Raw genomic sequence first — 24610 nt, forward strand, 5'->3', positions numbered from 1 at the left:
TTAACTATTGGAAATATTTCAATCCACCGAAGAAACATTCCATATGTTGCTTAGAAAGGGTAAAATGTATCTTACTGTTCCTTTATTACACAACAATTAAAAGCAGGGGCAAACATTTCATCTAAAAACGTCTGTTTGGAGGGTTGTGTTATGAGGGTTAGTCAAGTTTTTAGTGCACATCTTTGTTAAAAATAGGGATCTGAAAATAAGCACCTTTTGATGAGCTGATCCCAAACAGACTAAAGTATGTTTTATCAGTGTTTCATCCCAGACAGCATCCTTTATTAGAATATGGACCTCCAATGACTTGTCTTCTTAGGTTGTTCTGAAAAATAAATGAGAAAAATCAGTTTTGTATTTTCACAGGTTTATTTCATTGTCTGAACAAGTTTAAATAGAACAGCATGGTTCTCACCTGAGCCTTGCTTTTTTTTTTATTTTGTAAAGCCATTCTAGTATGAATAACAGAAGACTTGGAAAACCAGGAATCAGAATATGACAGCAACCCAACTATACAAAAACTTCTGATAAACTTAAGCATACATCAATCATACAAGTGCATAGTGAATAAAAAAAGGTCTTAGTTCTTGCTATTATTTAGCAACTGGAACAACTTCGAAGAACTTTGGCCAAAAAATTTCCAAATATTTTTTTCAAGGGAAAAAAGACATTTAAAAGTGACCAATCAGTGTCAAGAATTGCCTCTGGTAGCACTTTTTATTCATTCAAAGGGAAAGCAAAATACTGGTCTATAAAAGAACCTAATGATAACGAAAATGGCTTTTAACCAGGTGTAAAGTGGTAAGTACAGATTAGCTGAACAAATAAATATGATACATAATCAGAAGCAATATACAACAATCATCAGTTCATTTTTCTAGTATTAATGTACATAGTTTAGACCAAAGAGAAATCTTGAGTAGAATAGCTCTAAATAACCTAAAGCAAAAACATTTGGTTATGTGTCTTAATGTTGTTAATTGTCTAATTGAGGTAAAGTTGCACATATCTTATTCATATAAACAATTAACATTTGACATGAGATCTAAATATAGCATAATTACTTTTTTATCTGGGTAGAATTTAAGTATGCATAAAATGTTATTTTTTAAAAATGTATCTTAAGAAAAAGTACACAAGATTGCAATACATTTGGCTATCAAAATATGTTCATGTGAAAATACATCAGAAATCAGAATCTGTCAACCTTCATGTATCTTGAAGATTTTTCTTGCATGTGTCATCTTGATTAACCCGATCCAGCGTTGATTTATTAAAAAACTTGTACTGTTTGACAGTGAATTCAGTACTGAATCAACAGATTTTATAAAGTCATATATAATTTTGTCTCCAATAGTCCTATGCCTTCTTTTGAATTACTGAATTTATGAAAATTTACAAAATAAAATTTGATACAACTTTGTTATATGCAGGGGTTAACTTGTTTGACAGGAGTTAGATTTCATTATTTATTAACAATAAGTGCAGGTATCTTCATCTTTTCTTTCCCTTTCTAAAGTTTTGTAATTCATAATAGACCATTTGACCTCAGATTAAATATATACTATAAATTATAAAAGAAATTTAAAGACGCATATTTATCTAGACATTTTTTAAAAATTACCTACGAAAAAGGTTAAAAGGCTTCATTCATATTCTATATTTCTTTTGTCATGGGGATCATCTTTTGTTTAGGGAGGGGAGATTGTATCATAGTGATGGGTAGTCACCTCGGGATAACAAGTAAACAATATGTACACATGCATAATTGTTTCTTTTGTTGATAGGATGTTACCAGTAACATTATAATAGATGGGATGGCCATCTTTATTTCAGTAGAATGGAAATTGGGAGAAAATTGGCATCTTTTATCGAAATATTATATATTAACATTTCTAATACAATAAGTTTCTAGACATAAATCATAATTTGTCATATCATTATCGGTAAGGTATGCGAGCAGTGAGGCTTATATTAGATATAAAATTGAACCTGATGTTGGGATATCAAATTAATATTTGACATGGAATAAGAAATTTGAAACTAAAAATCGGTCAGTTTTGTATTGATGTCAAAAGCCTCAGTGATAGTGCAAAATTTTCTTTCAATTTTCACTGATTCACTCTTCAGCCTTCAACAATGAGCACTGTACAGATAAGTTTGAATACAGGGTAAATTGGGTTTATGTCAACTAAACAGCAATCCCACGGCACAGACCAAAACCTCTCAAGCAGTAACTTATAATCAAGACAGGATTTAATCAAATTGGAAAAAAAAACCAAAAATTCAAGAAAAATTCAAAAACACAGAACTATTTTCAGACAAATAATAAAATTCCTTTCAAAAATTCTCATACCAGAAGATAGGTTTTTTCAAAATTTTTATATTTTATATCTAAAATAACTCATGCAGAAGACAGATTTAATTTAAATTTTTTATTTAAAAAAGTTGGAGTAAGTGCACAAAGCATGTATAACTGCCATTGGGTGATTTAGATTCATTTACCAGCTAAACACCTGCAATTTATCAATTAGAAAAATCAATTTCAAAATACAAATATGTAGCTCTTTCCTGTCAATCAAAACTGTTGAATGTTACACCCTCCAAAATCATACACCATCTTGTGGTAAAGAAACAAAAGCTTTCATCATAATAAAATCACCATTTAAACTATAAAAGTTTATAAAGTCCATTAATCAATACAAATTTCTACAAGTTCTGATTTGCAATTAAAAATAATAAATCTTGCTGAAGTGAGAATACCGAAAAATGTACAGGTACAATAAATAAATCTCTTCAAATTCCTTTCAGTCCTTGATTTATCCGGTATTAAAATGTCTTAACAAAAAAGTGAAATATGAAAATGTTAAAATTATAGTTGAAATTAATATTTTGTATGTGTGATATTAAGTGCATGGCAGTTAACTTTGTACCCTTTAGTCAGTTAGGTGTGTTGTTTAGGTGGTAGGTGAATCTATTGTTCAGGTACTATAGGATAAAAGATACTTTCCGCTAAATAGATTTATAATATGCATTTTTATGTCTATTCTCATTTTATGTGTCATAAATAAGACCTCTGGTAAAGAGACAAAAAATGCCATCGCTATCGAATTTCATTTCTTCCTACCAAGCACAGACAATACATATGAAATATTACAGTTCATATGATACAGCTTATGTAATTGCAAATTATAAACCTATCAAAATTTATATTAATTTTTACTTTAATTTAATTGAATAATAAATTTTATGGATAATATCATTGCAGACAACATCAATATTTAAGTATTTTGTCAAAGCATTGTTAGTTTGGATTTACCTAAACCAACTTGATGCAGGTTAATAAAAATTCAGGCTGTTGTTTATCATTTATTAACAGAAACAGAAACTGATAAAATAGGAAGCAAATTAATGGTAGTCGCCAGTTTGTCAGATTTTATTATAGTTAGCAGACAGGAAAAAGGTTCTCAAAATCATGTTTTCCTCTCTGATAATGGGACAATCAAACAAAATAATATAAAAACAAAAAAATCAATGTTAGAACAAAAAAATTCCATATTACAATAAAGACATTGGTCTGCAACATGCCCACCTACAAGATCTTGATAAGGATAGAGATATCAATAATTCTTTTATTTCTTTTTGGAAGCCTTATATTTAACACAAGTTGTAATACATTTCTGGCTTCAGGAAGAATCAATTAGTTCAAGAAACTTCAATCATTTGTATGACCTGCTGAAATCTTCATGTTTCTGTGTCCAAAAACTAATGAACAGAAAAAAATCAGGTTGCTTTGTTTAAATCTAATTTTATGGAAAGTTGGCATATTAATACATTGTGTTAAATTTGTTAACTAAAAAAAAACAACATTATACAAAAATTTCATAACTTTTACATTAGTCATCGCTAGTCCTCAGACAGCACTGTCATGATTTTTTTAGATGTACTTTATAATTGTTATGCAAATATTTAATAGTTGACATGAAAAATTGTGTTTATTTTGATTTTTTGGTGTAATTATGTTCAATTTATTATCTTATAACAGAGACAGTTGTGGTGTGCTTTTTTCTATCATATGATAAATTGCTGAAGTTTAAAGAGGTGACATAAACTCATTTCATGGAAAAAGCCTATCTGTAGGTAGCAATAGGAATTGTGATATATCAGGTCTGTAGTTTGCAAGAAACACTCTCTCTGTGAGAATCCAACTTTAAATTGCACATAATTACATCAAGTATCCTTTTGTGGGAAAAATTTGGTTGATTATATAGGGAATCACTGAGGCGTGACTGGAGCGGGCCCCCTCTTAGGCAGTCAGCAGGCCCCCTCTTATAAAAATTTCTGTATCTGCCACTGGTTACATGTAGAATGCTTACTACTCTGGCCATTACATCTAAAATGTTTTCTACATTGGCCATTATATATAGAATGCTTACTACACTGGCCCTTACATCTAGAATGCTTACTACATTGGCCATTACATGTAGAATGCTTACTACACTGGCCATTACATCTAGAATGTTTTCTACATTGGCTGTTACATGTAGAATTCTTACTACACTGGCCATTACATCTAGAATGTTTTCTACATTGGCTTTTACATGTAGAATGCTTACTACACTGGCCATTACTTCTAGAATGTTTTCTACATTGGCTGTTACATGTAGAATGCTTACTACACTGGCCATTACATCTAGAATGTTTTCTACATTGGCTGTTACATGTAGAATTCTTACTACACTGGCCATTACATCTAGAATGTTTTCTACATTGGCTGTTACATGTAGAATGCTTACTACACTGGCCATTACATCTAGAATGTTTTCTACATTGGCTGTTACATGTAGAAAGCTTACTACACTGGTCATTACATCTAGAATGTTTACTACATTGGCCTTTACATCTAGAATGCTTGTTACATTGACCGTTACATCTAGAATGCTTGTTACATTGGTCATTACATCTAAAATGCTTACTTCATTGGTCATTACATCTAGAATGCTTACTGCATTGGTCATTACATTTAGAATGTTAACTTCACTGGCCATTACATCTAGAATGCTTACTACATTGGACGTTACAACTAGAATGCTTGTTACATTGGTCATTACATCTAGAATGCTTACACATTGGACGTTACAACTAGAATGCTTACTACATTGGACGTTACATCTAGAATGTTAACTTCACTGGCCATTACATCTAGAATGCTTACTAAATTGGCCATTACAACAAGAATGTTTACTGCATTGGTCATTACGTTTGATATGATAACTGCATTGATCACAACATCTAAATTTGTTTACTGAACTGACCATTAGATCTAGGATGTTTTCTGAACTGACCATTACATCTAGGATGTTTACTGAACTGGCCATTACATCTAAAATATTTACTAAATTAGCCATTACATCTAGAAAGTTTACTGCATTGATTATTACAACAATAACAACAAATACTGTGTTTGCCAATCATGGCACCCAAAATGAGAGCAAAGAAAGAGCAGAGACAGATTGTAAACATTTATAGCAGACCTGTTTGTGTGAGTTATGACCTTTATCTCAATTTAATGTGAAAATCAAATAGACCTAATAAACCACAAAATAGAGAATACGTGGAAAACATGTGGACTTATTAATCATATTTTAACTATAAAGCTTGCAATAGTTTGGATTATAATTAATTGTGTATCTAAATAAAAGTTATCCAATTGGATATTCACTGCTGGTTAACTTTTGTCTGAAAAAAATAAGCTTTCAATTAAAATTACAGCAGTTGAGAAGGGGGAGTTTTTCATCCTGTGTGGGGATTAGACATATTCACTCAATTTCTGTTTATTTCTAACGTGATATCAGACTTTTTAATCCATTTTCTTGAGACAATCTTGGCTTCAGATAAATATGCTACAATACATTTCAACAGAATTCACAACCATGTGAAAGCTTTCAAAAATTTTGAAAGGATTATATAATGAATTTAACATAATGACTCTTGTTTTGTGGTTTTTAAATTTTTTTGTGTACATTGAAAGTTTTCCTAATGCAAACTTATGAACCATTTAAGTATTTGTTTAATGTAATAAAACTTTTTAAGTATCTTATTAATTTGATGCTGTTATGAAAATTGAGTACTCAACAAATTTTTGACTGCAAATTAAATTTTTATTGAAGAAAGGTAAGTTAATTTTAATTGCTGCAGATTTTTACCACTTCACCACTAGAAATGTTGTAAAGGTTAACATGACAAGCTAGTTAATTTTTATAAGATGTCAGCTGCTATTGTGAATATCAGTTTTGCTAATTATTGAATGTTTGTGACAGGCTGAAGGGGGAGGTAATATCAAATTATCTTAAATCTACTTGAATGAAAAATGTCATATGGTAACCTTCAGATTTTAATTACTACTTCTGTAAATGAATACAAATTGCACTGGAAGAGCTTTTTGCATTTTTTTACATTTTGCATGTCCTTTAAAATTGCTGCAATCACTAGACATAGAACTGTGGAAAAACCTGTCTTCTATCTAAAGGATATTTTCCATAATGGTTAAAGGGCTACTTGGTATCCTTAACAAAAAATGACTATACATAAAAAGTTTCATTTTTTGATGTAGCAGATTGCAAGAGTTTTTTTAATTCTAGTAATTGCAACTGACAGCATTACTAAGTAATTAGAAATTATTTTGAGCTTAATGATATTTGCCATTATAAAATAAGAGATGTTATTACAAATGACCATTAAAAAATGGTGCTTTATATACCTGCTGTGTAAAGATTGCAGAGACAAGGCTTGACAGCATTGCTAAAGACATTCTAGTTCTATAGAAATTTCATGTCAATCTCAATGTTAAAAAAGTGAATAAAGTCAATTATTCCATCACATTTTGTAAACAAGCGTGACAGTTCTCAAATGATAGAAACATTTGGTAAGCTATCTCTACCTATATTTCATTAAAATTTAATCACAGATTAGATTTCTTCAACATTCCCACAGCATCAGCATGACAACACTTTAATGTCCTGCTTACAGACATATCAATGAAGTGAAAACTGCAGACATGGGTTCACTTGATGCATTTACATGTGAACATGCCATTCTCGATGAAAGCATGTCCGTCAAAATCCACATGCTAAAGTTTAGATTTTATCAGGTACATATTTAAAGCTGATGAAAACTACAAAATGATACAAGATTTTTAATATGATATTCAGAATTTAATGCTTTTATGATGGGAAAATGGAATAATATCTTTAGTTTTGATAATTTCTGCTAAGTTTCCTCTCCCTTATCTCAATTTTCATTATTCAATTTCATTTATCTTTTTAACAACTTTAAACTATGTCACAACTACGACACCCAAGAATCATGATGCAAGAGAGACAACTCCACTTTTAAACAGTTACAAACTATGCCACTGAAAAACAGAAACTTGATTCTTTAGTCTTAAACAAGTTAGATTTGAAATACCTTAAATTTTGGATTAAATCCTAAAATACAAGAAATTTTCTATTTCTATTTAATAACTTAGAAATCTTTGCAAGATCTGGAAATTTGAATTTTCTCATTTCTATCATGATTTATTTAATTTTAACTGATAATTTAAAGTTCTGGATGTTACTGGGTACAATTTATAGTTAACAATCCATAAAATATAAACAACGAGTCATGTGTTCTATTTAACACATAATTATGTAATAGTTTTGTTTGCCTTAGTTTTATACTGTTGTATCGCGATCTATAAACATTTGACTTATTGCAGGTTTTTTGCCACAGATAAGTTATATGTAAAGTCTATCAATTCAAGCCTCAAAGTCGCATCATTATAATACCTAAACACGGGCCCTATGACGTTCATGTTTTATCAACCACTACTTAACCCATCTCAATAGATGATGTTGCAGTACTTTATGTTCAGAAATATCTATCAAAAGTGTCCTTAAAATATCTGCATGGGACACTATCTAGTAGCATATATACATGTATTCAAATTTGTTGAGATTATTTGGAAAAATTTTTAACAGTTATCTATAAAAAAGATCTCTTTAAATTTCTGACCTTTGAAAGGAATCTACAAAATAAACACGAACATGATGAAAACCTATCCATTTTTATCAAATAATTCTTCAGCAAATTCGCAACTCCACAGGAATTAAATAATCAAACTGGACCACAAATGGTGTTAATACCCATTCAGGAAATGACATAAGTGGTCTAGTAACACTTCACTTCTGTAGGGTCCCTGATAAATATATTGACCATTTATCTCTATTCAAAGTGCCGTTATCATTCTGTCAAAGTGTGACGTCATTGTGATCGCAGGTATTACTCCAAATCTTTTGGTTAACCATACAACCATTTTTCTAGGGCATAATATTTCAGTTGATTTTGTATGAGTATATTCTTTGCATTTGCTGTACTTCTTATATATTTTTCATACAGCAATGTTATAAACTGTGCAATGTCCCCAAAAATTCCAAAGCTTGTAAAACACTTGGAAAGCATAACAGCTGAAAATAGATGGTCTAAAGAAAAGAAATGTTCTATACTTTCAGATGCTGCAGTAAAATCTATATGTATCATGGCTTTGTGATGTCAAAACCTAATTGACCTGATGATATCATGTATGACCTGTTGTTTATCAATGTCACAGTGTTTGACCAAACAACATCAATTATGAATTATGACATGTCATTATTATGATAAGGATTAAAAGGAGTAAATTTTGGATCTACAAAACATGTCAATCAATAAGAAAAACATATAATCAGTAATTCGGGTAAAATATCAGCTACTGAACACAGTATGAGTCTCTTGGGTAAAGATTACAGAAGTACAATAACATACCAATAATCACTGGCGGGTTAGCTACATGTACTCTCTACCTGTATTTGTTAGTACACATATCACAGGGCCGTGAGGTGAACATTCTTTAAATCCTACCTATGTCTATGTCAAGCATCTCATTAATAATATATACTCTGATATTTAATTTACGAATATAATAGTTGTGATAAAAAAAAATTTTATCAAAAATTATTCATTTGAAATTTTTTTTTTTCCTTCATGGACAAGGGGAGGTAACTCAATTCAAAATGAAAGCAATCATTACCTCCCCTACCTCAATGCACATAAGTAGTTTGATTTGCTTGTTTGCATTGATCGTCTAACATATATACCTTATACTGGCACAAACAACTGATAATTCATAATACCTTTCTGTAAAAAAAATGTATTTGTTTGATATCATTATCATATTAAGTTACAGACTTTAGGACCCCTCTGTTTCAGCTTTATTTGAAGTAACAATTGCCAGGTTGAAAGGTAAAACAATAGTACTTTGAAAGGAGACATTCCACCTAAATGATGGGGAATGTCAGTTTCTTGATGAAAAATACATCAGTTCCTATTTTGAGTTGTTTCCCTGGAGCAAGTTTAATGTAAAATTTACCGTAATTGGTTTTAAACTTATTACATTGAGGATTATATATATGGACTATGGAGTTTATATTTTTCAATGGAAATTCAAAAAGGACTGTCTAAATCAAGCATTATGATATTTATTTTAAATACTAGTAATGTCTTTTCTCTGTGACTGGTTGACAACACTAGATAAAATCTTAATATAAACACATGTGAGGTAAATATATCCTTATAGAAGTTGGCGCAATGCCAAAACAAGGAAAATATAAAGATGCATTCTGTAACTTTATGGTGCCCATTAAGAAATTCCCGTACTATTAAGAATCATCAAATAAAATAACTGATGACTTTCAATTTCTCAAAGTAACATTGGAAAATATGAAATATAGGTTAGCAAAAAAGTCAAAAAAAAATGTCCATGGAAACAAGATAATTAATGTATCAGCAATCAGCTTTTATTGCTGTTCTTCATCTTGACAGACACTGGGATGTTTACAATAAAAAAACAAGAGTCAACACCTTACATTAAGGTCAAAGTGGTCATTCCTGTCATATTTGACACTGCTTGATATTCATCAATTACTGCTACATGTCTTCAAATATGGGTTTAATCAATGAATTGTAAAAATAACTGATGAAAACTGGTGAAATCTTACTTCTTATTTTTTCCTACTTGGTCCCACAAAAGAATTTGTAAAACAATTATTGATGAAGCCTAGGAAGGTGTATCTACAAATACCATTGAGTGCAGCATGAAAATAAATCTGACTTTTATCACAACAAAACCCCAACAATCTTGGGGAATCATCAACACCATTTGTGGAAGAACTTGGAAAAGACAAAGCAAAGATTATCAAGCCAATCAGCTGTGAATGCATGTCTAGTACTGTACTATTGTGCTGGTCAGCTGTGAATGCATGTTTAGTACTGTACTTGTGTACTGGTCAGCTGTGAATGCATGTCTAGTACTGTACTTGTGTGCTGGTCAGCTGTGAATGCATGTCTAGTACTGTACTTGTGTGCTGGTCAGCTGTGAATGCATGTCTAGTACTGTACTTGTGTGCTGGTCAGCTGTAAATGCATGTCTAGTACTGTACTTGTGTGCTGGTCAGCTGTGAATGCATGTCTAGTACTGTACTTGTGTGCTGGTCAGCTGTGAATGCATGTCTAATACTGTACTTGTGTGCTGGTCAGCTGTGAATGCATGTCTAATACTGTACTTGTGTGCTGGTCAGCTGTGAATGCATGTCTAATACTGTACTTGTGTGCTGGTAAATCTGGTTTAACCACACCATATTTTGTGTCATACAAAGTCAGGTTGTTGGAGCATGTGTTGTTTGGGTTTTTTTTTCAGAGGAGAGTTAGGTGTTGGTAGTTTGTTTTTTTCAGAGGAGAGTTAGGTGTTGGTAGTTTGTTTTTTCAGAGGAGAGTTAGGTGTTGGTAGTTTGTTTTTTCAGAGGAGAGTTAGGTGTTGGTAGTTTGTTTTTTCAGAGGAGAGTAAGGTGTATGTAGTTTTGTTTTTTCAGAGGAGAGTTAGGTGTTTGTAGTTTGTTTTTTCAGAGTATAGTAAGGTGTTGGTAGTTTGTTTTTTCAGAGGAGAGTAAGGTGTTGGTAGTTTGTTTTTTTCAGAGGAGAGTTAGGTGTTGGTAGTTTGTTTTTTCAGAGGAGAGTAAGGTGTTGGTAGTTTGTTTTTTTCAGAGGAGAGTTAGGTGTTGGTAGTTTGTTTTTTCAGAGAGGAGAGTTAGGTGTTGGTAGTTTGTTTTTTTCAGAGGAGAGTTAGGTGTTGGTAGTGTTTGTTTTTTCAGAGAAGAGTTAGGTGTTGGTAGTTTGTTTTTTCAGAGAGGAGAGTTAGGTGTTGGTAGTTTGTTTTTTTCAGAGGAGAGTTAGGTGTTTGTAGTTTGTTTTTTCAGAGGAGAGTTAGGTGTTGGTAGTTTGTTTTTTTCAGAGGAGAGTTAGGTGTTTGTAGTTTGTTTTTTCAGAGGAGAGTTAGGTGTTGGTAGTTTGTTTTTTTCAGAGGAGAGTTAGGTGTTTGTAGTTTGTTTTTTCAGAGGAGAGTTAGGTGTTGGTAGTTTGTTTTTTTCAGAGGAGAGTTAGGTGTTTGTAGTTTGTTTTTTCAGAGGAGAGTTAGGTGTTGGTAGTTTGTTTTTTTCAGAGGAGAGTTAGGTGTTTGTAGTTTGTTTTTTCAGAGGAGAGTTAGGTGTTTGTAGTTTGTTTTTTCAGAGGAGAGTTAGGTGTTGGTAGTTTGTTTTTTCAGAGGAGAGTTAGGTGTTTGTAGTTTGTTTTTTCAGAGGAGAGTTGGGTGTTTGTAGTTTGTTTTTTCAGAGGAGAGTTGGGTGTTGGTAGTTTGTTTTTTCAGAGAAGAGTTAGGTGTTGGTAGGTCAGTTGTATTGTAAAGATATTTTTCATAACTCCTGTTATCATTTTTATATATTAGACAGTTGATTGACACTTAAAATTTCTTACAGCAATGTGGTCACAGACTCAAATGGCCTAGTTGCAATATTCATGATTTGAAATTTAAAAGGCCATATTTTTAAAAATAGTAGCATCTATATGTATTTAAATGCTAGTAAGGAAAGATGATATTGACTGATTTCTACAAATACAAAAATTTAGGAAATATCCAAGGAGATCTTTGCTAAAAGACAAGAATTTACAAGATGTTTCATCATCTGGAAAATATGCAAGATTTATCCAAAAGTGCACACATAGAGAGGTGAGAATTTTTAATGTATAAATAAACATTTTAGAAAGTTTGAAAACTTAACATAAGCAACTATAAGTGTTTCACAAAACAAGTATCCTCTATGAAAATTTCCCCAAAAATTGACCTAGTTTGACCACCTGAGACAAATATGTCAAGGAAATTTTAAGGCATTGGATTTAAAACTGTGAGATGAGTTTAGTAAACAAAATGTTTCAAACAGTAAGAAGGCTCCAGGTTGGAAATTGTAGGAGGAATTGATTATGCAAAACTGGTATTTTCCTTTGAGAATGTTGCTATGAGAATGCTGCTATCAATTAAATGTTTCACCACCAGAAAATCTTTGTAATTATGCAAATGTGCATCTAAAATAAGTGCACATTCTAAATTTATACACAAACATTCCAGGTTGAAAAGTGCAGAAGTTGATTCACAAAACAGGCTTCTTCTTTTTTATATAATATTATACTGTATTGTGTCATTACACTTCTAGGAGCACAGACAAACTTGCACATGGCAAATGATTTTTTCACTGGCTTACAAATGCTCAGTATTTGAACTTAGAAGAATGAAAAAAATTCAATGAATTTTTTTTTTGTGATACACTGCAATAAAAGTTGGATTATCTCCCTTACACCATATATCTGTAGTAAAAATATCAATGTATAATATACATTGAACATTTCTAGAATTTCATATATTTTGCCATGTATCAACATATTTTCTATCAAACAGTCTTAAATGAAAATTATGCCAGATGCATTTATAAATTTGGACAATTTCTACCACCAGATTTTAATTTTATAAAAAGTTGGACTACCTCCCCCTCTCCTCAAATTTTGCTAAGCAATAGAACTTTTTATTTATCATTTTGGGTGTATGTGAGTCTAAGCATAGGGGAAACAAAGCATAGTATAATGAAAGCTAACCAGATAAAAACAACATGAACTATGAAACTGAGAATATATATCCTTAACCATCACAGGACACTTGACTTAATCACTTTGTTCTTTATTCCATATAGTTCATTTATAATTCCATCTTTATTCAAACATAGCAATGTCACTTTTTTATTAATTATTATCAAACATTTTTTTCTTCTTTTTTTTTTTGTGATTCTACCTTCAAGGCAAATGTTGAAATACAAAACGAAAACAGAGAATCTTTTATTCATTTCAAAAATTATTTTCAAATAAACATGGTGAAAGGGGAGTAACTCAATTCATAAAATGATGAACACATGGTGGATAATTCTTATCATCTTACAGTTCATAGATATAGGAAGATGTGGTATGAGTGCCAATGAGACAACTCTCCATCCAAGTAACAATTTATAAAGTAAACCATTATAGGTCAAGGTACGGCCTTCAACACGGAGCATTGGCTCACACCGAACAGCAAGCTATAAAGGGCCCCAAAATTACTAGTGTAAAACCATTCAAACGGGAAAACCAACAGTCTAATCTATATAAAAACGAGAAACGAGAAACACGTATGAACTACATAAACAGACGACAACTACTGTACATCAGATTCCTGACTTAGGACAGGTGCAAACATTTGCAGCGGGATTAAACGTTTTAATGGTACCAAACCTTCTCCCTTTTTCTGAAACAATAGTACAACATCACAACATAGAAAGACACACTATAAAATATCAATTGGAAGACCATTTTAATTTACATTTTCCTTAATATCTTAAACCGTAACACTCAATCTAATAATCTTTTTGTGCCTCTATTTCTAACAAGTTGTACTGACTTTTGTTATTGTTCAGTTTTCTTTTCTTTGAGCCTTTCTCTAAACTTATGATGAACACTACCAAAATAGGTTTAGGTAAGGTCTAAATCAAAAATGATAGAATTTTCTCAGTCTTTGCCAAAGAGTAATTTACATCATGCTTTTATTCAAAAATATATTAAAAAGTGTGGGTTATGAAGCTATTTTTCAAGCTTCAGGTTTACATGGAAAAAACACTTTTCTGTTAATAGATGGAAACATAAACGATAGAATTTAAACTAAAATATCCGAATATGCTTTAAGAAACTAAATATAAAAGGCGGGTCAAAGGACTTGTATTCTTGCTACAAAACAAACTAGGCAAATTTACAGAGCTTTTCTTAAAAAAAATAAATTATCTAGAGTTATCTCCCCTTATATTGCTAAGTTAAATAAATAGAATTTTCAGTATCATTAAAACAACAGTAATAATGTGATAAATCACAGAATTTTCTACATTTAAATGAAAAAAAAATTATAATGGAATTGCATTTCTGCCTCTAAATTTCCATATTTAATATAAAATCTAGACTGATTGTGTTCCGATTTTACAATCCAAAGTGGTAGAGGAATACTGTACTACCTTAAACAGTAACAAATTTCCAGATGTGTCTTGATCAAATTAAACATTTTTTATAACCAGTAAGTAAATAAAAGTAAACTCACTGAAAATCAAATATGTCCCAGATAAAAATCATTATATGTATTCATGAAATATTTGTCAATGGACTTTAAGCATACACCAATCAATCAATTAGTCAATTTCATTTATAGTTATATATGTAAGCAGGTTTCTTTGACTTAATTCACTTGCTCTATGCTATCTATTAAAATGTGCATCAAATTTGTAAACACAATTTTAAAATCTGTAATTATACTTTCCGGTTAGGTTATTATAAGGCTTTGGTCAATGTTGGTGTAGACTATTGGTAAACTTAATTAAAACAATTTTTGAACAATATATCCCATTGCCAGTCATTTCTGACCAATATTGTATAAACTTTTGCATACATAGCTTTACTGACAAATGAATACAATGTAATTATTAATCAAATATTTTTAAGGATTTGTGATTCGTTAAAACTTGATCAGATGTACATTTGTATTTACTCAGTTTGCATGCCAATACTGTTGTGTTTAGCTTTTCATAGGTCAAAATCAGCATATTGCACAGGGCATACAGCATGTTTCTTAAAATACATTTTAGAAATCCCCAATTTTAGTATGTGTTCATGCTACAGTTGTTGATTAATAATATAACAATTGTAGCCTTTGGTTGAGGTCAATACGATGTTATATCAACCTAGAGAAGCATATCGACCTAGTACTTCATCCTCAGTCAATATGCTTCTCTTAGGTCGATATAACCTCGTATCAACCTCATACAAAGGCTATTATTGTATAGTATACAAATTGTGAGATGGATGGCTGGTTAAAATCTAGCTGCCATTATTACATGTATATTTAGGATGAGAGAACATGTTAGAATGATACTGATATGAACCATGCTTTGTACTAAACCAAAACACTCATATAGATTTTTAAATATCTTGTTCACAAGATAACAGGCCTCAGAATGGTCTATCAACCTACATGGACACATTATACTGACTCCAACCCAACCAGTATTTACTATTACTTTTAGTGCCCCATGCTTTCAGAGTAGCATCAAATAGTACATAAATGGAATTATGTTTTTCTATTCTAAGGGCCATGCACAAGCACCAAATTCAATATCCCCAAAACAAACACAATTTTTAATTTGTTTTCCCTGTTGCTCAGTTACACATTTCCAATTTAAGGTCAATCTAAATTTTAATTGCATACCAATCCCCCTTTACAACATTATAAGGTTTAAACTTTTTCCTTGTAAATATATCTTCAAAATTCCATTTTATGACAATTTTATGATATTAATGGTTTTTAAAAACATTAAACATGGGAGTATAACATGGTAATATTGGAATGTGATCTAAATACCTACATTTATTATATATCTGTAAATTGTCTGCTACATGCCTGACCTACAAAAAACATGATGGATTAGAACAACATGTCATTACAACTAACAAGGAAACATCATTGGTATACTGTCGAAAGACACAAAAAATAAGTCGCAATTCTATTTGTGATGCTATATAGGATCTGTTTTATTTATTTATATACTGTAAACACACAAACTACAGTAATATAGAGTACATCAGATATAGTGTACAGAAGCTTTGACAAGGTTCTGTACACGATAGAGGAATACTTCTAGCAAAAATAATTATGAGCATGAAGAGTGTTTTATTTTTTTATTTTATACTAATCCCGTTACAATTGACAGTTTGGTTTAATATCTACAACTGTCAAGGATTCCTATATAACATACTGGTCAAACATTTTATTTTATTAAAAAATCTACTATGAATATAGACACTTGCTTTTGAAGTTTGATTCCACTTAAAGAAATTAAATATTTAAATTAAAAAGGGTATTTCCCACAAAGTTATATATGGAAATTCCAACAACAGATCAAACGAATTTAAGATCTTTCCATTGACTATAAGCTTTTTGATAAAGGTTTTATCTATAGTATTGCAGTTAAATTTTGAAATCTTGTAATTTTGTTTAATGCTGGTACTCATTTTCCTATTAACACAAATTTTCAATTTTCATCTTTTTAGCATTCAAAAATTTTTGCACTACATTATATCTAAATTTACGCCATTGCTACATGAAATCTATTTTGAAGTACTTTGGCTGATACTATAGAGCACAATCAGCAATTACAAGTACTGTACGATGGCTTTCTTTTATGCGGTTTTTCATTTAGATTAAACGGATTTTTCTGGTTTGATTTTCTTTCAATGATTTTAACTTAATCTTCTGTCATTTTGCCATTCAATGCATAGGAGCTTGTTCATCTTTTAAGACTGTTTGGTCATCCATTTATCTGTATTTATCTAACTGTAAGTGTGTTGGCAGATTGCTGTATCATTGATGTATATCCCTCATTCCTTCTTATTTTTCAGATGAATGCAATAAAATTATATGGTCTAAAAGCTTCAGCTTCTCTTAAAAATTTGATATCAAACAGAAAAGTATGCTTTCATGTATTATTGAAAATCCATACAACTGATCAATTTATTTGTGTATTAAAAGTGCAGCTTGCAAAATAAATGAAGACATTGTGTTTAATAGTACGTTATTACATCATACAATTCTGCGCATCAAAGATTTCCCATATGGAGATTTACAAGTGGTTAGCTCTTTTTAGAAATTAGTATTAATTTTTCATGATCATAAATAGTGAATTGCATGACAGAAGCTGAACAGAAACTTAATGAACCTACAATCTGTTCATCTTTTCTCTTCAACAACTCAGTGATTCTTCTTTCTCTTATCTCTTTTCTCTTCAACAACTCGGTGATTCTTCTTTCTCTTATCTCTTTTCGCTCTTCTTTATATATTCTGAAAATATATAAAAAAAAATTATAAGAAAATTGAGAATTTAAAGCTATATGAAATTTTGTTCAAATTTTGCTAACATAAGGTTGGTATACCTTAAGAGATAGAAACCTACTCATCTTGTCTACCAGCCACTCACTTTTTTCCTAAGAGGAGAGTGCATGTTAATCCAAAATTGTTCTGACGTCTGTTGGCCTTTTTAGGACTTGTTAGGGCCCCAACAAGCTCTACAGAGGCTGTCATATGTCAGAGTGATCTCATACTAAGTGCAAGTGTTCTATAGGCTCTCGTTGCGTCTGTGTTCTACTGACTGCAGCATATTAACAAGTAAAGACATTTATCATAATTGACTAAGTGAAAATGTATAAATGTATGAAAGTACCTAACTCTTTATTCCTTGTTGAATATCTTCCCTTAATATTTAATAACTAACATACAGACATACTTAATTGAAGCTGTAGATTCAGTGAATTGTCAACAGCAAAGATGCAATAAAATAGTTTAACTTGTGTTTAAAAAAAAAAAGACTGTTACATTGAGGGAAAAGGTACCTTGCTGCGTGCATTGGAAAAAGGCAAAATATTTTATCACTATAGAAAAAAAAGTTATGAGCCATGACTCTTGAACTTATATATATCATCAACAAAAAACTGTTGGACAAAAGAACTCAGTAGAAAAATAAATAGAACCCCACTATTACTTCTCTGCAATGGTAAAGCAGTGGATAAAATAAAAATGATTTTTCATAATACCATTTTCAATATTATTCAACATGTCACATCTTTGCATTAATAGTTAATTGCAATACTTCATAAATTTATTGTTTTTGGATAAAATATCTCAAGCAATTTCATCTACTTGTCAGTGAAATCGGTAGTGCATAATTTTTGTAAATAGCATTTATTCAATATTTTATGTAGCCATTACAACTGTACTTATAACATATCTTGATAATGGCAGTCATTTTTTATACCTCCCACATCAACAAATATGGAGCATTGATTTTCTTAGTGGAAACATTCGAGTAGAGTTTGTTACATGGAAAATTTAACAACAATAATTATCTTTGTTGTAGGAGACTTTTAATGATTGTCATTTAAAGCAATGTGGGCAAAAAACAATTTGCTTTAAGATACATGTTTGAATCATATGAGCATTTAATAAAAAAAAATTACGTTTTGTAGAAAAAATGTAATAGGTTTAAATGATAATCACAGGATAATCAGTAATTGTATCTGTAATTTTTTATTTCATTTTTTAGAGTTTTTAAATTGGTATAAAAGACAATTAAATATTTCAAGTTTTGATAACAAAAAAGATCATCTTTATAAAATTTGATTGACAGTCACATATAAATAACAACCTTTCTTTATTCCCCTTTAGAAGAAAATAACCCTTTTTAAATTTCCTGCTTCCGAAGCCCTTTTAAGGATTTAATAACCTTTATCTAGAATGTTCAAAGCCAAATATTTAAAAGCCAGGGGTGTATAAATACATAGAAAATTAGAATCTTTGTGACCAGAAGCCAAATATTAATAAGACTTTAAATGACAACGCTGTCATGTCAAAAGTCCAACTGACTACTAGATAAAAATATAATCCCAAAAATATCTTTTAGACAAAAAACAACAATTTCAATTGATATTTTTCATATCTTGAGTGAGAAAACAAACAAAAACCATTAAACTGGTAAGTTCTGATACAATTCCTTAAAATTTAGAGGATTTGGTGAAGGATTTGAAACGTGTTAATAAAAAGTGAAAACATTGTACAAAGTGCCCTTCAAATGTCTTTTAAAATGTCTCATCATAAATACCTGCTAGTATAACAGTCTAGTAGTATTTATTGTTTTACACTTAATCTATCTATTATTAGACAATGGCATACCAATAAAGCATGCATTGCATTCCTGTGTTTTATCCTATATATCCATGGAAATTGTTAAAATATTCATACCAGACAATTAATTATTGCATAATACTGATGGGTAGAGTATAACAATACAGAATGAACAATATGGACTGGTTCCAAGTGTAACTTCATCATTGTTCTGGATCCCTGCCAGAGAGGGGGTGGTAACAATTGGGTAAAACCTACCAGTCTATTACAGTTTAATCTTTAGGATTATAACCATATGACTACTTTTTAGATGTTTATGTGTACAACAACACCTTCATGATTTATACTGTCTGAAAGTTAAAGGGCTATACTAAAACACGGACCAAATTCCACAAACTCTTTTCTGTCTTTTCTGTGATATGATGTGAATTTTGATAAGCTTTTATATGCAACAATAGTTACTGATCCACTTTCTCGATAATTTCACAATAATTCATTCAGTTTTGTATATAAATATAAAAGTACAAGTTTATGGTATAAATTCTTTATGAAACAGCTTGCATTAAGAAGTCTGGGAAAACTAGGTCAAAATTTTTTTCATTGATATTTTTTTTAAAAGGTTTGATTTATTCCATATAGATTAAAGCAAGAATACATTATTTTCATATTTTTTGTTTTTGTTTATTGTAAGGTCTAATGCAAATGACATATCTGTCCATGACCTTAGTAAAATTTCAACCTGAAACAAAAAAATACTCTTCTATTTGTTCATCCCTGGGGACTTAACAAATGAAGCACACTGTAGGTTTAGAAAATAATACGACATTCTATCTGCAAGTTAAAACTCTTGCAAAATCTCTTCTAAAGTGCATCATATGTGGCCTTTTTAAGGCAATTTTATTTTAATCCCATTCAATAAACCTTTTTTGCAATCATTATTTGTTATAACTCATAATTAACATTTTTTGGAATATCTGGTTTTTTTTAATATGACAATAAGACACCAATCCGCCAACACAAATTAACCTAAATATCTACAGGTTAAAATATTTATTGTTATCTCCCTTGTTTTTAAAACTTAGTTTAAAGAGGAAAAATATTCCAAACATATATCTAATTATGATATAGATATAATATAGATCCCTTTTTTGATAGTGTATGTTTACTAATTCAGATACTGATCCTTTTACAAAAAAAAGCTAATATGGTAAAATAAGATTTATTGACTGTACAGTGGCAAATATCTCATGCATATCCAGAACAAGTTTATTAAAATATAATATATTTAAATGTAATGATTCATTAGCAACATTATATTTATATAGGACTACTTCTTCATATTTCATGTACCACTGCAAACCAATATATTTTCATAATATGTCACAATAAACTTTAGTGAGTATAAAAAAATCATTTGAGCTGAAAAAAAGACAGATGATTTATTGTAACATTACTTCAGGGAACACATGGTTATATAGAACTGAAAGTAATATTATAAAACTGCCATAGAAATTGAATGTTTTAATGAGCAAAAGATATCTATTCTGTGTCAATAACTGTCATATTTTTCCTAATAATATAAGCTAAAAGAAAGGTACAATTTTCTAACAACAGGGCATTTTAAAAATAGTCACAGAAAAACAGAATTTTATTAAAATACAGCATGTCAGGAAAAGAAATGTGTAAACTAGAGACTAAACATCTATTTGATAAAAGGGAAAATTTGAAGTTCCAATTTTTTTATGCCCCAAAAAAACAGAAAAGTGGTGAAGGTGAGGTGGGTAGGGATATAAAGTCTAACATTAGGATTAATACTGAATATTCATTTCCATATAGTCTGTGGTTAATAAACGGAGGGGGAAGTTCAAATAAATGGATCTTTGACTGATGTCTTGATTTATTTCTAGCATTATTTTATCTGAGAAACAGTTTGATATTATTTGTGAACATACATCTTTCTGCTTATAAACTTTAGTGTTATAAGTACACTGCTGACTCTGAAGTACAAAGAAATCAGCAGGTACATGTATTTCTCACCTGCTAATTAACCGTAATTATATAATCAGAGTATGTTTTATATTAAACTTCCAACATGAAATAAATCAAATCATCTAGCAGACTACAATACATTAGTTGCCAACTACTACATTTGTGCTCAAGTATGTACTCAAAATTTATATAAATAACTAGATAGAGAAAACAAATTCTAGAATGTTTAAATTAAGTTTTAAAATTTAATACTTACATTTCATACTAAAGGTCTGTGAATTTTAAAAATTTATATAATGCAGCCTCATTAAATTTAATTTCACATCATCTAAAATTCCACTAACCTGAGAGCTTCTCAAAGTTAAAATATTTTGTAAATACTTGCTCATAAAGATTTGTTTGCAATAATTTAAAGAATCAACATTATTGACACAAAAAATCGATATCAAATTTAGCTAATTTTATTCAATTAGATATTATATCAAAGGAGTTCGTAATAATATTTTTTATACAAATACAATGTTCATATATTTCCCTTTAGATTTAAATTCTTGCATGAGAATTAATGATTCAAATTGATCTCTAGATTCCTAAAGTAAATATAATTTTACCTGGCCATACCTCACATTTTTCTACCTTTGAGAAACCAAAAGTTAACTTAAGTCAACGACCTTATCATAATTCCCTGTAGGATAAACTTTCATCCATTCAAATGTTATCGTTACATTCTTGTTGTTACATTCTTATGTACTTTATTGTAATAGGCGTGAACTTTTTTCAAACATGTACACATCCCTTTTTTTTTTGACACAAAAATCAATAAGAATAAGCCATCATTATTACATACATTCACCGATTATTGTTTTCAATCATTGTACATGAATAAATGTCTATTAGTAACAGATGTTTCAACATAACTTTACCTATGAATATATCGTGACAAGGTAGGCGTTAAAAAAGTGTCCAATAATTCAGTCAGATGATAAGTGAGACGAGAAGTCTATGTCCATTTCTAACCATGATATAAGCCAAAGAATCAATAGGTATCCACTGGTAAACTTTCTCTATAGTATATCTTTGCCCATTCAAAATGCAATCTTTTTTGTGGCAGTCAGTAACTCCATATTGCCAAATCCAATTCAAGTCCATCACTAACTCAAAATATTCCAACAATCAATAATTTTAAACCAATGTCAAGATAAAAGCCAGGTTAACTTGGTCCGAGTCATCGGTTGTCATTTCCATAAAAAACTTGGTCAAAGAAAAACTGCATTGTGATAGGATTATTCCTGTCCGAGTACATCCAAGTTTCATGAAAATTTTAGGATGAGATTCTAATCCTGCTAAGACGGTTGACATCATGAAAAAATTCATCAAAAACTTTGATAGTGACAACGGGCCTTATGCACAAATCTCAAAAAGTGAGAAATCAATGCCCATTATTGTTTAAAAATTCAATCAATGACCTGAAAAGGCCCATTCCTTATACGTAAATCAAGGCTTTCTTCAATAATCACCATGGTCCAAATCAATCTTAACATTCATTGTTAGGCAAATTTCAACATGAATATAATAAGTGACAATTCTACAGCAGAATTAAAATCGTCTACTGCAATTTCAAAGATTTTATCACTTGAACAAGGGAACAATTTTGTACTTTTTGTCCATTCCACATCAATTTTTATTATAAAATTACTGAAATACATAAACCATTTATATAACTTTATCAATAACATTAAATATCCATTAGTTTTCAAAGCCCCTTATAATTGACTAAATAAATGTCACAAAACAAGAGAACACTCTTCCCATAGCTGATATATCATAGCTTAAATATTATATAACATCTATTTCATTAAAATAATATTCTGTTTATATATAACTTCCCTACAACGATGAAATATTCTTGTAGGTTGAGAACCATTTTATAATAGCTATCATTCCTAGTCTTTGCACAGTCATTACTCTGACACCATTTGAGACTTAGAAGATAAGTCATATAAACAGCATGAAAATAGATTTATAAGTTTATATATATGGAAAGTATTTCTCCGTTTAGATTGTCTTAATGGGATGGTATAGATAATTTTATAACCGCTTTAGGCCACTACATATAAATTCTGTGATTTTTCTGTTACGTAGAGGTCAGAATACCATCTTCAACAATAGACATGTGTTTATACAAAGTAAAGGCCTAAAAAAAATCCAATAAAGTTGTGAATAAAATTTTACAGAGACTACATGTATATATCAATGATATGGTACCAACAGCAAATTTGCCTAATGACAAAAAAACATTACAATATCAGTAAAGACCACTTACACGGATATAAGCTAGGTGATGTCTAGGAAAAAGGTTATAAAAAAGTCAGGTTAAACAGGAAGCCATGACAAAATTATTTGAAATAAGTTGAAAGCTACCCTCTAACAAAAATTACAGCCAGGCTAAGATGAGATTTAGGGAAATACTACGTTAAAGATTAGACAAAATATTTTTTGGGACTTAAATTATTTTACCTTCTTTTATGAGACAAATTTTTCAGTTCCAATGGGAAAAAAACAATAATAAAAACTATACAGAGTAGGCATTTTATTAAAGCACAAAAAATCAAAGCAGGTAGTACACTATAAAACTCTAGTACCAGTATCCTCTAAAATAAAGAAGGCCAAGGACATTGACAACTAAGATTCTCGGTCTAATTAAGTGAAATAAAAAGTCATTTTGCCTGAAAAAAGAACTGAAAGGTTTATTCTTGATAAATCTACGCCTTCTAATGAAAATATAATGAACACCCACTGTCTACGAATACAAATAGAATCAGCTATTTGGCTATTAAGATTCTGGTACCATACACCAAATATTTTTGAGTGTTTCATCAGTCTTCTATAGGTTAAGAATGCATAAAAATACTCGCAAGTATATACATTCATTTGTTTTGGTGTAACTAAAAACTATGAATAGGCAGAAAGTTTTTTTTAGACATTAGATAGTACAAACATACATTGAAGGTGTCAAAGTTGAATGAAATCTTCTCTGAAAGGCAACTTTAAAGAGTGTTAAGTAAAGATAACACAGGGAATGAAGGCAAAAAGCAAAAGCATTCTTTAAATCAGGCAAAAAAAAATATACTTGATTCCAGCCTCTTGCCAGAAAAAAATTAAAGAACCTTAGTGAGCACGCTCACATACCCCACGTCCCAACATTGTCATTGGAGAAATTAAATAAGTGTAACAAAAAAAAATTGTATAAGAAAAAATATTGAATAATAATTTCCTGTCAATATGCACATCTACATAGTATGTCCTTCTTATCTACAAAATTTCATGAAATTCTGTTGTGTGGAGATTACAAACTGTTGCAGAAGTACATTGAAGCAAATAAGTTCAAAGGGGCGTAATTCCTAGAAAAAAAAAAGAATCGTAATT

The 24610-nt window shown here is 30.3% G+C and overlaps 2 long non-coding RNA genes across 49 annotated transcripts in view; one reads left to right on the top strand and one right to left on the bottom strand.

Annotated features, from left to right (window-relative positions):
* The window catches only part of LOC127707468 (uncharacterized), a 73359-nt gene that overhangs the window by 13763 nt on the left and 34986 nt on the right, over positions 1-24610 (bottom strand). For all 5 annotated transcript variants that reach the window (XR_007984931.1, XR_007984932.1, XR_007984934.1 and 2 more), the window contains 3 exons: positions 17242-17359; positions 15888-15927; positions 214-325 (listed from right to left, as the gene is read on the bottom strand). This is a non-coding gene — a long non-coding RNA (uncharacterized LOC127707468). The remainder of the gene's footprint in view (positions 1-213; positions 326-15887; positions 15928-17241; positions 17360-24610) is intronic.
* Positions 9661-13201, top strand: LOC127707467 (uncharacterized). 44 transcript variants are annotated; one of them, XR_007984897.1, is made up of 4 exons: positions 9661-10922; positions 10992-11060; positions 11095-11129; positions 11166-13201. It is a non-coding gene; the product is annotated as an uncharacterized LOC127707467 (long non-coding RNA). The 44 variants fall into 44 exon arrangements; XR_007984896.1 differs by having other exon boundaries at positions 10992-11025; positions 11061-11129; XR_007984925.1 differs by lacking the exon at positions 11095-11129 and having other exon boundaries at positions 10992-11025; positions 11166-11236; positions 11273-13201.

This window comes from Mytilus californianus, unplaced genomic scaffold (genome assembly GCF_021869535.1).
Source record: "Mytilus californianus isolate M0D057914Y unplaced genomic scaffold, xbMytCali1.0.p SCAF_7, whole genome shotgun sequence".
NCBI lineage: Eukaryota > Metazoa > Mollusca > Bivalvia > Mytilida > Mytilidae > Mytilus > Mytilus californianus.